Here is a 12662-nt window from a genome sequence, read left to right as displayed (position 1 = left end):
TACGTGCTGGCAAGTCAGAAGTGAGAAAACGGTTGATAACCATGGTGTAAGACACTGCCTTAGTTTTATATATAAAAAGCACACAAGAATTACATCTATTTTTTTTTTTTTTTTTACAGAAGTTTAATTCTCTCACAGCACCATTCCTACCCAGAGCTCAGTGTAATTGTTTTATTATATCAAATTATCCTCTGGGACGACAGAGAAAGATGAAGAAATATTGTCAAGGATCTCTAATAAAACAGAGATCCTTACATAGCATGAACACCACACTTGAAGAATGCTTTGTAGTGTAACTGTTCATTTAAAAGCATAAAATGAAAATAACAAAAGTGCCTTTAAAAATGGCCCTACTAATTAGATGTGATTAGTAGAATCATTTTAAGGCTGTGTTTCACTTAGGAGGAAAGATATGTTTTATTAACACTATGACTTAAGAAGTAATTTATCCCTAGAAGGTAAATATTCACAACTTGTATGGAATGCAAGTGACCTAAAATGGAGCACTACATGATTAAAAGTGGTAAGTAACAAAGCTTACTATTGGCAGATGGCAAATGGTTTGACATTGTTGGACATCTGCCAATTTAGTCAAGTCAGAGAAGAATTATTTTTAAGGTCCCATTTTTGGCACAATTTTCCTAAATTAAAAAAAAGATTTTTTTTCATTTGTTGATAGGGAAGGATATAAAAGTTGGGGCAAGAAAAGGATACAAGAGAGCAATTGTTGGCCCATGTGTTTGTTTTGTTCAATAACCCTGAAGCATATCAGTCATTTAGAACCTCTAGAAAAATAAAACTCACGGAATTTAAAATATGCCATAGTTCTGGTAATGACAGACAATTGACATTTTGATGTATGTTTTTATTTCTAAATTACTTAATTGTTCTGAGTTTTCGCTTTCATTATACTATATCACTTTTTTTTTCTGACCCAACTAAAAAGAAGTTTTTGAATTATTTTTGGAGGCAACCTAGCATAACACAATTCTCCTGAGCATGCTTTCCTTTGATAAGGCAGAAATTTCTTTAGCTTTATATTAGAGCACTGACAGACGAGCACTCTTCCGCAGGTAGACTGTAAACATGCCTTAAGCAATACTTTACTTTATAAAACCCTTCTGAGAAGGAAAAGGTGTTCAATGGATTAACAACATTACAATAATCTCCTAAAAGGTTTTACCAAGTAAAAGATAGGGTTCAAGTTGTGAGTGGGTGGTAACACTACACTTTGTGACTTAATTCTATTCATATTTGTCTAAATCTTAGTTTAACTCTCCTCTGGAAAAGCCCAGAAAAAGATTAATTGAGAGAGGAATCTGAGCTCTAGTATTTATATAATAAATATAAGTATTGAGCCTCAGCTCAATACTTCACAAGTAATACTGTACTTCATTCTTTGCTTTTTAATTTATAAACAATAACTGTATACTGATTCTTTCAATAGCTCAGAACAATCCAGAAAAATTATATAGTTCCATGAAATTGGGAAACAGAAAGAGTCAGGCTGAGAGAACATGCTCCATTTTTGTTACCACTGCCAGTCAAAATTCTGGCTGTTCATCACAAAACGACAGTTTGTATGGCTCTCTTGCCTAAACACATTTCAACGTAAGAATATAAGAACTATTTCTCCAACTAAAGAAGCCAGTAAAGTTCAGAGATTACATTTCCAAAATATAGCTACATTTCCTTTCAGATACTGCAGGATAAAAGTCCTGAAACATTTTTCAGGATCAGCAACATTTCTCATCTCACAGAACAAAAGATATATGAAGGGTTCTTTGAAATGGTGAAAATTAAGACTTAACATTTATTCAGTATTTTCTTCCAAGAATACCAACATTTATCAAACACTGCAAGTCAGCAAAACCAAGCTTCCTCTTCATGTGACCCAATACATAAAGCAGTAAGTTCTAACTACTTTCAAGAGAGCTCTAAGAGCTCAGTATCACCAAGTTGCTCTTTAAGAAAACCTTCTCCATTTACAAAAATAGCAGTCTTGTAAAGTCGTTGGGCTCTGTCTAAATTGTGTTATGTTTACAAATGTTTTAACTGCAAAGATGGAATTTCTAATTGAAAAAGAACCTTATTTAGAAGAGACTGAATTTTTTTTTTTAACAGCTCTGCCAAACACAAGCTGTTCTGTAAAGGAATAATTGTGAATCAAGCTGGAATAAAGTGAATAAAGACTACAAATAAAATAAAGACATCACAATCCTAAAGAAAAATGCCACAATTGGTCATACCAATGACCCAAATGCCAGAGTTGTGTCTGTCAGTGACACAATCATAGTAAAACTATGATTGCTTCCATCAAAAGTAGCCCTATATATTAACATACCTATAGCATCTTTTACTAAAGCCTAACAGCACTATCAAAAAAATTGATCTAAACTTGGTTTGATTTTTTCACTTACATTTAGGAAAATAAGTTCCTGTATAGTTACCACACCTTGTATTTAGTACTACTGTTTGGTTTTTTCCTAATCTGAAAATTTTCTTCAAGTTTCAAAGGAGATATATGCCCTATTTTTAGTCATTACGATTTTGGTGAAGAAGTGTACTCTTCCTTAACTTCTAGATTTTTCCCTTATTCCAATTTAGTCATTGCATTCTTAGATTAGAAAGCTCATATCTTTTTATATTTAACTTTAGGTTATTTTAATGACTGGAAATTCAAGCATATATGTATGTATGTATTGTGGTATGGAGATTGATCCTAAGGATGCTTTACAACTGAACCACATCTCCAGCTCTATTTTTATTTTAAGGGTCTCATTAAGTTGTCAAGGCTGGCCTCAAAACTTGCCATCCTTCTGACTCAATCTACCAAGTTGCTGCAATTTTAGATATGCCCCACTATGCCTGGTTGAGTAGATTTTGTGATCGAAGAAAATCTCATGTCAACCTCAGTTTTTAGGCAAGGGTAAAAGAGACAGGTTTGGGGTTAAAAATTTTAAATGCACAGGGTTTCCCATGCAGGCATCTTGAGATTTTTCTATTAAAACAACAATCTGAGAAGCACACTCAAATAAAATGTAATTGACATGACCCTTGATCAATGTGGGTTTGAACTAAAAATTTAGATGCAGATTTTTTTTTAAAGATGTTTGATAATTTTTAAAAACTTCCAGATGAACCATATAGCCTAGAAATATCAAAAAAAAAAAAAAAAACTAATGTGTTACCTAATTATTTTGCTGAATTTTTATGTTTCTATAAAGTACCAGTTGAAAAGTAAACAGTTATTTTTAAAAGTTAGGTATGTCATAAAAGCATAAAGCATATATAGGTAAGAGTTTATCATTTACCCACAAAATATTCATAAATCTATCATAAGAAGTTAAAATTTATAAAAATTTATGCGAACAGACCACAGGTGGCAGCATTCACAAATGAGAGAAATGGAAACAATGGAAAAATGCAGCATTAAACTGCAACTAAACAAAATCAACTGCAGTACATACTGTACTACTGTAATAATTTTATAGCCACCTCCTGTTGCTATTTCAGTGAGCTCAAGTGTTGCCAGTATTTGCCTCAGACACCATGTGACATTAATCATCTCCCCATGAGCAGTTCATCTCTTCAGTAAATTTTATATGGCAGTAAAAAGTGTTACCTTGAAGTTCTTGAGTATTTTTCTCCATATATAATATATATCGAGTACAAAATATGATTAACAGAATGTTTATGTTATCAGTAAGGCTTCTGGTCAAAGCAGACTGTAAGTTGTTAAGTCTGTAGGGAGTCAAAAGTTACATGCTGGTTTTTTAAAAAATATTCTTTATTTTAGGTGGACACAATATATTTTATTTGTATGTGGTACTAACAGTCAAACCCAATGCCTCCTCACACATGCCAGGCGAGTGCTCTACCACTGAGCCACAACCCCAGCCCCTATACTGTTTTGTTTTTTTTACTACACAGGAAGTTGGAACCCCTAACTCTCGTGTTGTCCAAAGGTCAACTATACATTATCTCAAAAGTTACTAGGCTCTTCATCATATAGGACTTACTAAAATAAAATTAACATTAATAATACTCCAAAACAAGGCTGGGGTTGTGGCTCGGAGGTAGAATGTTCACCTAGCATGTGTGAGGAACTGGGTTCGGTCCTTAGCACCACTATAAAAATAAAAAATAAAGATATTATGTCCATATATAACTAAAAAATAAATATATATAAAAATAATACTCCAAAACAAAATAACAGAATCTAAGAGATTCTGCAGGTCTAAGGAATTGGGATTTCAGTTTCTTTATATACCCACAGCTATAACATTTATCCACACAAGTTGAAGTTTTTGGTTGTTTTCACTAGACACTTAGATCTTTACCAACACTGCCCCCACAAAGAAAGGGAGAACCACAGTAGACACCCCTCTTCACAAGGAAAACACAGTCATTAAAAATGACAATTTTTTGCTGTCATTAGACATATATAATAGAAAAGCAACTATAAGAGAATAAAAAGGCTATATCACTTTCTCCAAAGGGATCCCCAGGCCCATATTTATCCTATTCATGTAGAAGCGCTTTTACCCCAGAATAATCATACCTGAAGATTTAAGACAGAGATTCAGATACAGCATTCTCTTCCTAAACGTCCTTTCACAAACCAACATACTGAAAACATGATGAGACCAGTTATGGCAAACTACTAAGACAGAACCACGCCAGCTAGCTTCAGTCCATGGTAAACCCCTGCTATGTTTACCTCAACTCCCATCTGAGACATATTCACTTAGCACTTAATTATATTGTGATAATGTTGTTTTTTGTTTTGTTTTATTTTACAGAACTAGAGAATGAACTCAGGGACACTCTACCAGTGAGTGAGCTATACTCCAAGGCTTTGTAAATTTTTATTATTCTGGGACAGGTCTTTCTTAAATAGCCAAGGCTGGCCTCAAATTTGCCATCCTTCTGCCTCAGTCTTCCCAGTAGCTGGGATTACAGGCATGCACTGCTGAGCCTGGCTAATCATATACTTCTCAAAGGGGCTTTATAATAATATATTTTGTATTTTACCTAGACTATAAATCCTCAAGGGCAGGGCTCAGCACTTCTACTTGTTTTATCCTATCTCTAGTACCTAGTGCACAGTCAATGCCTAATAGGTACTTGTCAGTTGATCTGTACTTGCCTTTAGGAGTCCTTTGTCAGTGCCAGGAACTAAGCCACTTCAAATGAATTCCCATTTTCACCAAAGATTTCAAATCAGAAAACATGATCTTAATGGTTAATGGTATGTAGGACTGTTAAGACATAGTCTCATATGTATTTGACAACCACCCATTATTAGTCATACTAGACTGAGTGTTCAAAGGAAGTTCAAAACAAACTCTAAATTATCTCACCTAAAAGTGCAAAGGATAGGAAAGAAGAAAGTTTGCAAGAAAGGCCAAGTTGTATTTTACTGGGTATAGTAAAAATGCTGCTAAAAGATGAATAATCTTAACTACTGCTTATTCCTAACCACTATTGGACCTGTAATGGTATCCTAAAAGTACTCAAATTTCCATTTTAAAAAAAGGTTGAGAAACTTCTAATTAACCTTCACTTGACAAAAAAGACAGGTTCACTTTGTAAAGAGAAGGTATCAAACTCAAATATGTTTGTGATAATGGCTCAAACTAAAAATCCTAGATAAAAATAGAATACAGTTCTTTATACTATTTCCAAAAAAGTTTCTCCATTAGAAAAATTCCATTTAGAAAAAAAATTTATTTTAATATTGAATCACTAACCAGTGCTAACCCTCAAGCTCTTGCCTAAAAAATCATTTTTTATATTACTAAACTAAGCGTTGTTGACTGCAATTTTTTAAAAAGGAATTTTATTATCTTACTATGGTAAATTCTAAGGCCAACTGAAATTCAGAAAGTAACAGGCAAATGCCTATTCATCATGAGTAAATTAACCTACATAAATTCAAATGAAAATTACAAATGTATGAGTTAAAAAATAGTGAAAAATCAACCACAAATATCTTTCCTTCCAAGCATAGCAGATCAGAATGTGCTAAACAAACATTTTTAATTTCTAATAAAATGCTCAACAGAGCAAGAACAAAATTTTAATATACCATATTTGAAATTCCCTAAAATAGTTTCAGATCACTTCTTATTTAATACACTCCTATCTGTACCTTAATTATTTCAAAGCTTTCAAATGAGCCAAATTCATAATCACTTTTTTACAAAGAGAAGAATCTCATTAAAGATATAAAGATGTGTACATGTATGTATATATCATATACTCATACATGAGCACACACATACTTTTTAATTGTGGTAATATAAGAATGACTCAAGATAACACCTGTAAGCACCAACTGGCTATTTCAATAACAGTCTCCACTGTTAGCAGTATTTACGGAAATTCATGGAATCCTATTATGTTTTCCTAAAGCAATTAATTCTAAAGGAAGAAAGACATTAGCTTTCAAAAAAAGTTGTCTTCCCAAACCCCCCCTCCAAACCTCACCCCCAAAGAATACTGTTCCAGCTAGTCATGGAAACTTCCATGAAAGACTCTATTTGTTTAAATAATTTTACAGGCTTTTAACAAGTCAAATTAAACTTATGAGGGGCTTGGGTTGTAGCTCAGTGGTAGAGTGCTTGCCTCTCGTGTGTGGTGCCCTGTGTTCAATCCTTAGGCACCACATAAAAATAAAGATATTGTATCCATCTACAACTAGAAAAAAGAATTTTTTTAAAAAAATTATGAGAATAAAAGTTACCCACACAAAGAAAAGGCCAGAAGCAAAACAGATTGACATAACTGCAGATGAAAATCACCGAAAAGAGTCTATATCCTAAATCAGCTGAAACTCATATGTTAATATTAAGATAAAAAACTATGTAGACAGAACAAGTTGACACCATTTCAAGGACAAGATACCTATATAAATTTGAGACATGTTGAGGAAATGTTTTCATAATAATCAAAAAATATTTGTAGCAGCTTCTATGCTAATTATAGTAAGACTCTTAAGACTCAATTGAGGTTCTCCATCTGCTGTACCAATTCAAATACTGAAAGACATGTACCCTCATCCATAAAACCATCACACTCAGGAGGCATTTTCCCATGGTACAACAATCTTATCAGAAGTCCCATTATAAAGCACAATCACTAAGTATCTCCTAAGTGGGTCATATTACCTAGAATATACTATAGGGACAAACTGTTCTCTTTGAAGCAGGAGTAGAGAACAAAACTATTATCCTTGGAAAGGGAAGATGTTTTGAGGGTAGCAGATAGATATCTCTCTGTGTATCTTCCTAAAATATTTTCAATCTTCAAGTGGGAGATTTCTCACACAAAACAATTATTTATTTGATTTGGCATTTAAACTAAATAATCTTAATAACAAAAGGTAGATAGTCTGCTAAAGAAACATTCATTATAAATTGTTGTTTAAAAATACAAAGAAAACCAAGATGTTTATGTCCTCATGGAATGCATACAATTTAGAAAAAACATACATGATCTACAAAGAGGGAAATCTATAATATAAAGTGGTGTGGATTAAATTCATGTAAGTGACAAAAATAATGAATCCCATGAATTAGAGAGACAACTTTGGGTAATCAGACTTTGCAAAAAATATGTATCTTAGCTATGCCTTAAAGGTAGTGTGAAAGCTGATCTGTGAATCATAAAACCTAGGCTCTCATTCTGACTCTGTCATCAACCAGCTTGGTGGAATTGTTGAGCAAATATACAGAGCGACTTTAAATTTTGAGGACTAGACAAGGTGATGATTTTTTTTTTTTTTTTTTTTGGTGGTGGTGCTGCTGCTGCTGGAGATTCAACCCAGAGCTTCACACACACACAAGGCAAGCACTCAACCACTGGCTATATCCCCAATACAAGACTAAATGATTTTCTAACATCCCGTGCAACTTTATGATCTATGGAAGTGTATGGATAGATTTACATTTGTTACCTTTTAAGAAAATTTTTTATTTTTTTTTAATTCACAAGTAAGTCGCTCTTAGGAGCTACAAAGACTCTTAACAATAAAATCAACATGATAACATGCCCTGGAATCTCACTTCCTTCAGCTACAAGTATATCATTTTGACAAGTATCTTTTATGACATATATCTTTCATGTGTGTGTGTGTGTAAATAAGATTATACTGGAAATATTAAGCTGCAATTTGCTTTTTTATATAATGTATCTTGGAAATCTCTCCACATATATAAATATAGGTCTACATCATTTTTTTACCTGTTGCAAAGTACAGATGTATCATCATTTACTTAGCCATTTCTCTAATGACAGAATTCAGATTACTTCTGACTTGGGGTTGTTATAAACAATTTTGGTTTTTTTGTTGTTTCAGGTTTTTTTTTTTTTTTTTGGTTCTGGGGGTTAAACTCAGACCACTGAGCCACATCCACCAGCCCTATTTTGTATTTTATTTAGAGACAGGGTCTCACTGAGTTGTTTAGACCTTGCTTTTGTTGAGGGTGGCTTTGAAATAAAAAAGTAAGTTATAGCCAATAATGTTTACAGACTAATTTGAAAAATTCCCTTAGAAGTCAGTGGTAATGTTTTGTAAAAGTGACACAATCCTTAATATTCATTACCATTTAAATCTCATAACTTACATTTATGTTTGTATATGTTGAGTATATATACATGTGTATATGTGTGAGTGTGTGTATATATATATATATGTATACACACACTCACACATATACATATATCTCTACATAAAAAATAGATTCAGCTTTGAGAAATGTGTTTATAGTATATATGCACACACAAATATATGCTTTAAGGAAAATTTAAGTTTTATAATAAATATTTACAACTTATCAAAGTACTTAATTATAAAATAAAACCTTATCATCATAGCTACAGAACCACAAGTACCAAATTTTAAATGAAATACAGTGAGTTCTAAGCTAATTTTTCCAGCAACTCTTTCACTATGTGTGTGGGGACAGGGCTGGTTTGTTTGTTTGTTTATACACACACACACGGGTGTGTGTACATATATATACACACACAGAGACATATTTATATATTTTAATATATAAATACATATGCATATGTATATATACATAAGAGATATATTCATATCAAGGAAAATGCTTCAGAGATATCAGAAAAAACAAGTTTCTGTTAATACCTATTATTTACTGCACTTAAAAATGCATATAACTGGGACTGGGGTTGTGGTTCAGTGGCAGAGTGCTCGCCTAGCACATGCGAGTCCCTGGGTTCAATCCTCAGCACCGCATAAAAATAAATAAAATAAAGATATTGTGTGCAACTAAAAACTAAATATTCAAAAAAATGCACATACTACAAAGATTTTCATGTTGAAAAGGATTTCAGAGATCATCTAGGTTTCCTTTTTTTGTTGTTGTTTGTTTTTTTGAGATAGGTTCTCATGTTGCCTAGACTGGTCTTAAACTCCTAAACCAAGCGATCAACCTCAACCTCATGAGTAGCTGAGACTATTAGATGTGTACCATCATACCCAGCTGGTGTCCTCCTTGTACAGCCAAGAAAAACAAGATGCCCCAAAGCCAAATAACTTACACAAAATCTATAGCCTATTAGTGGGAGAAATGAAAGGAAAAATGGAATCTTTTGAATTCTGGTACAATTCTCTCACCAATTCATTACATATCTCAAAGAAGCCATCTGTGTAGGATTCCAGGTATCCTTTTTCACCATTTGGCTGCTATATATTGGAAGTATTAAAACTTCTTCTTCATTGGCTTTTCCCAAAATAAAAACAAAACAAAGAAGTCATTTGCTTCTGAGGTAAGTTTCAACTTTTCCTGATTATAGAAAAAGCAAGGAATATGTCATGCTTGTTCCAGTGCTGAATTAATTATTTTTCAAATTGTCTTCAAGAACTGGTTAGCAAGTAATCATATTCAGAAATTATATTCTCATTACTGAATCCTTATTTATACCTGTGGTTTTTCACTAGCTAATAACACTCATGAGAATTTCAATTGACATTATGCACTAGAGTAAGTAGAAAAAAATAAAAGTACAAAAAATAATTACCCTCTCCCCACAATAGCTAAAATATATTTTAAAATATCTGAATCTCTTCATTTTTTAAAGAAAAATGAAAAAAAGAAAACTGAACGCTAGTAAAAAGATTTCTGACTGATATACCTCTTGGCATAACTTGCCTACAATTTTATCTAAATAGAAATTTCTTTAAATGAAGATACTAGTTTATGAAAAAACATTTGAATTCTGGTTTATTAAACTTTCAATATTTATCAGGACTATTACACTGCATTAATTCCTTTACCATATGCAGTGAAAGAATTCAGTAAAACAGTGTACTGACTTACAAGTCTAGTAGAATTCTGAGTAATTATTATAAGCACAATTACTAACGGCATAATCAATTTTATAGATCTAAAAAATTTCTCAAAGATGCAAATAAAGTAAATTTTAGTGTACTGCATCACCTAAAATATCCCAGGAAAATGAAATAAAATTTTCCCCTTTTTTAACTACAATAGTTTGAAAAATGCATTCTTAAAAAAAGGTACAGCTACACTGAGGTAGACCTCTGCAGCCACCTGCTATGATATTTGCCATGTCAATTATTCAGGGTCTAACTTAATTACATGTTTACTTCTAGAAATAATTTTAGAATTCAAATTTTAAGTTATAAAACTTCTGGATTTTTTTAAGAGCCAGTAATCTTATCTCTTTCCATACATGAGTTGTAGGTCTATATAAACTTTGGGAATTGGACAGATGTAATACTGAGAACACTTTTTTCTAGAAAGCAATTGTCTTTGAGTCAGCCTGTCACCTTACAGTATATGTAGCTAGGTTGGGGAACAGAAAGCATAGTCTTAATGAGCTATTTCTGACAAAGGTCCATACAGAAACTGTCAATCTATCTGGACACAACTGCAATGACTTAATTTGCACAGACTGCATTTTAGATGTTAATTTTGTCCTAGAACACTTCCTCTATTAACCCTAAATTTTATCTCCAAAACTCACCCATTACTTCATCTGCATCTCATATAACATTCAATTCTAAGTCTAACAGGTGCTTATCTTTGAACTTGGACAGCTATTTTTAATTGTCCAGTTTTCATTAGTCTTACTCATATAAAATGTTTAAAACATGCATTTACTTATTTATAAAATACATCAATTATATGTCTCTGACAAATAAATGATGGTGCTATTCTTCATACTATTTGATAATGTTAACTTACTTTATTTTTTTATTTTTTTTATTTTTTTGGCAGTACTGGAGATTGAACCCAAGGGATGTTCACCACTATGCTACACCCCAAGACCTTTTTATTTTTCCTTTTGAAACAGAGTCTTACTAAGTTTCCCAAACTGGCCTTAAACTTGCCATCTGTCTGTCTCAGCCTCCCAAGTAGCTGGGCCATATGTGACACCGCACCTGGCTTAAGAATTTTCCATACATAAGATTATGATATCTACATATATAAATGGTTTTTCTTCTTTTCCAATCAAGATAGCTAACTACCTTGGACAGGACTTCTAGGACAATGCTAAGTGTAAGTCGTGAGGGTAAATATCCTTATCTTATTCCTGATCTTATGGGAAAAGCATTCAGTAGTTTACCATTATATATCTTATTAGTTGATACAGACATCAGATGATATACTAAGAAACCAATGCCCAATGATTTATTCATGTTTTGTTAAAAAATTTAAGGCAAACTAAAACTCCATCAAAATATCCATGTTTAATGGGAGCACAGTAGAGTCTAGGAAAAAATATGGCGTTCATTATCACATCCAAACAATTGTGATAAACATAAAACATCAAAACTTCTAATATATATGAAAGTTAAAATTATTTATGGAATTCTAGTCTTCAAATACATATAAAACGTTTTCCTTGTGGGTTGAGGTTGTGGCTCAATGGTAGAGCACTTGCCAAGCATGTGTAAGACTGGATTCGATTCTCGGCACCACATATAAATAAATGGATAAAATAAACATTTGTCAACATCTAAAAAAAATTTTTTTTAAATATTTTCCTTGAAAAAATGTTTACCAATTTCAAATCATGGAATGAAAAAGGAATAAATCTCTTACAACTGAAACATAAACTCCATTAAATTGTTCTCCTTTATAAAAATTACATGTCCTTGTCTTAGTGCAATATATGATGCCCCAAATGAACTAAAGAGTCAATAAGCCTCTAAAAAAATTTACAGATTTTCTTCTTACAAGCAGGACGAAATCCTGCATGGCAAAAATCCTTTAAGATCTTCCCACTTAGGAGTTCATTAAATTTCTATTCCCTACTAAAATTATTTTTGTCTGCTGAGCTCTCATGAGTACGTGTATACACACACACACACACACACACACACACACACACACCACTTTTCACTTAGTCATAGTTTAATAACTTGTTGATTTTATTTATTTTCTACTTTTTGTGGTACTCAGGGTTGAACCCAGGACGTCACACAATACTAGGCAAGCATTCTACCATTAAGCATACCCCCAACCCTTGTAGATTTTAAAATCTATTCAATATCACCTATCATTCTTTCACTCAGTGAATATTTACTCAATGACTACTATGTGCTAAGGGTAAATAATACAAAGTCCCTACCTTTTTGAAACTTATATTTTAGCAAA

At 32.5% G+C, this 12662-nt stretch overlaps 1 protein-coding gene across 4 annotated transcripts in view; it reads right to left on the bottom strand.

The window, feature by feature from the left end:
- Nucleotides 1-12662, bottom strand: part of Mxi1 (MAX interactor 1, dimerization protein) — a 72395-nt gene that overhangs the window by 12085 nt on the left and 47648 nt on the right. The window lies entirely within an intron of this gene.

This window comes from Callospermophilus lateralis, chromosome 15 (genome assembly GCF_048772815.1).
Source record: "Callospermophilus lateralis isolate mCalLat2 chromosome 15, mCalLat2.hap1, whole genome shotgun sequence".
In the NCBI taxonomy this organism is placed as follows: Eukaryota; Metazoa; Chordata; class Mammalia; order Rodentia; family Sciuridae; genus Callospermophilus; species Callospermophilus lateralis.
The sequence above is the reverse complement of the archived record's forward strand: the minus strand, read 5'-3'. Positions and strand labels throughout refer to the sequence as shown.